Source organism: Alligator sinensis, unplaced genomic scaffold (assembly GCF_000455745.1).
Source record: "Alligator sinensis unplaced genomic scaffold, ASM45574v1 scaffold802_1, whole genome shotgun sequence".
Lineage (NCBI taxonomy): Eukaryota > Metazoa > Chordata > Crocodylia > Alligatoridae > Alligator > Alligator sinensis.
The window spans coordinates 3,708,091-3,710,431 of NW_005841918.1; the positions used below are offsets into that span (position 1 = coordinate 3,708,091).

General features: G+C 42.2%; 1 protein-coding gene across 1 annotated transcript in view; it reads right to left on the reverse strand.

The window, feature by feature from the left end:
* CWF19L2 (CWF19 like 2, cell cycle control (S. pombe)) overlaps positions 1 to 2,341 on the reverse strand; it is a 156,753-nt gene that overhangs the window by 100,797 nt on the left and 53,615 nt on the right. The gene's annotated exons all lie outside the window — the stretch shown is intronic.

Below are 2,341 nucleotides of genomic sequence, written 5' to 3' on the forward strand. Positions count from 1 at the left end.
GTCGGTCCTGAGACGTGTATACCTGCTGCTAGCAATGAGCTGGGCTGGGGATTTGCAAACTCCAGCTGGCGATGGAGTCTATGGAGCAAGACCTGCTGCAAGCAGCCTGGGCTCTGTGGCAGGCAGCCGGTGCACCAGAGTATGGAGCCCCAGCCTGGCTCCATGGCGGGCAGATGCTGCACATGCACTTTGGATGCATGACGAGAAAGGGGCTAGGGTTGCACTGCTCCAAGTCCCTTGCCAGCCATGTGCTCCAAGGTGCGTATGCAGCCACCAGCAGCCACAGAGCCAGCCAGGGCTCTGCACCCCAGTGCAGCTGTTTGCAGCCTGCCCACCACCTGCTGCGAGCAGCCCACGTTCCATGGCCGGTGGCAGCAGCTGCATGTGCACCTCAGAGAGAATGGTGGGAAAGAGACTGGGGCAGCACAACCCTGGCCCCTCCCCCACCATGTGCCTGGAGGTACATGTGCACCCACTGCCAGCAACAATCCAGGCCAGACCTCAATGCAAGCAGCTTGCAGCTTTCTGGCCACCTGCCACAGTCAGCCCCGGCTGCTCACAGCAGGCAGTGGGGGGCTGCAAACAGTTGCACTGAGGTCTGTGGAGCCCTGGCCTTGCAGCTGGTGGAGCATGTATGTCTGTCTCCAGGCAGACAATGGGTGAGGAGCCATAGCTGCACTACCACAACAAGGATCGAGCCCACTGCAGCTCCCCTGTCTGCCCCTGGCATGCCAACATCTTATAAGCTGAGGTTGGGATGTTTTTGGCACTCTGGCCAAAAACATTGCCAGCGCTTGATATAGACAGTCCTTTGTTCCAATTTGATTAAATAATCCAATCTTCATACAAACCTTTGCAATTAAATGCGAAAACCTGCTGTGCCAAAATGTTTCATTTTAAAGCTTTTTCTTTATAATCTTATATGGGCCCACAGCATGGCTAAAGCAAAGATTCTGCATGAACCAGAAGTCCTACATTTGCTTTTGATTTTTTCAAAACTTCCCATCCTTTTTTAAATCACGATAGTGCCACCAATAAACCTATTTGTGGATAATAGCATAGTAAATATATTTGCTAATTTCTCAACACCCATAGATGCAGGGCATCTGACAGCTAGTGTGTTTCAGAATTCTGTTCACATCCTCCAAATAGTCCTTTTCCTGCTTTTAATAATATGCCGACCTATATAAAAACCAATGCATTAATTACATAACTTTACATTCTTGTCGGGATTTCCATGGTACTTTAGGCAAAGTAACTTAATTTCAGATTTCAATTGCATATCAATTTCAGTTAGTTTAATATTTTATGCTTAATACATCATTATTAAGAACTGTCTGCAACAATCACTCTGCAGTCAGATCCTGGTTTGTATTACCTGCATACTGATGAAGAGATATGAAACAGAAGAATGAGTTTTCTTTCTTAAACTATACCAAAGTGAACTTACTAAATTCTGGTCAATCCCTGTACTTCAGCAAGTTGCACATACATGATAGTTGATTTTAACTTCTGCCTAAGAGATTTAATTTTAATTTTATATATTGCAACAATCTTTTGGTTTGCTTTATTTTTCCCCAGTAGTTTTGTTCTGTCAGTAAAAAGGTGTATGGTAACAGACATTCTTTCTTTTACTACGAATAAGCACCAGAGATTTTATCTCTACTCTTAAGGTTATACTGGGACTCAAATTTTACACGGGGTGGAAAATTTATTCCAGGAATAACAAAAATTAAGCATGTAATCTATTCATGCCATTACTTCCTTAGAACAATACCCTGAAAATTAGAATGATAGGCAACAATGTCTACCACAAATTGGCAACAAGGTCAATGGTAAATCGTATGTATATACCAGCAATGCTTCACAAGGCTTAAAAATAATTACACAATAAACACCTATATTTTCATCACTACAGATTATGGAGTGAATAGCAGTGTATACCATATCCTCTTGCCTAAAGTGTACGCAAAACAATAAATGTCCTTTCAAAGACAAAATATTTCCATGTAATCCTAATTTTTAAATTCCTAAAGCTGAACAAACTTCAGTTGATGTTTCATATAAAATAGATATCTGAACTCCCCCCATCCAACTTCCGTGTCTGTACTGAATTATAAAGATCTCTGGAATGAGAAATGTAGCTTATATAATAACAATATAATTCCAGGGCTGATACAATAATTCATTTGATACAAATATAGTAATCAACGAAGCCTTAATTCAACACAATACTTAAGCAGCGGACAAAGTTTAAATAAAGTATATCACTAGCCCAACGGAAGTAAAAAACCTGGCTATTCACAATGCAAGTTCAGCAACCCCTTAAGCATCCTGCTGA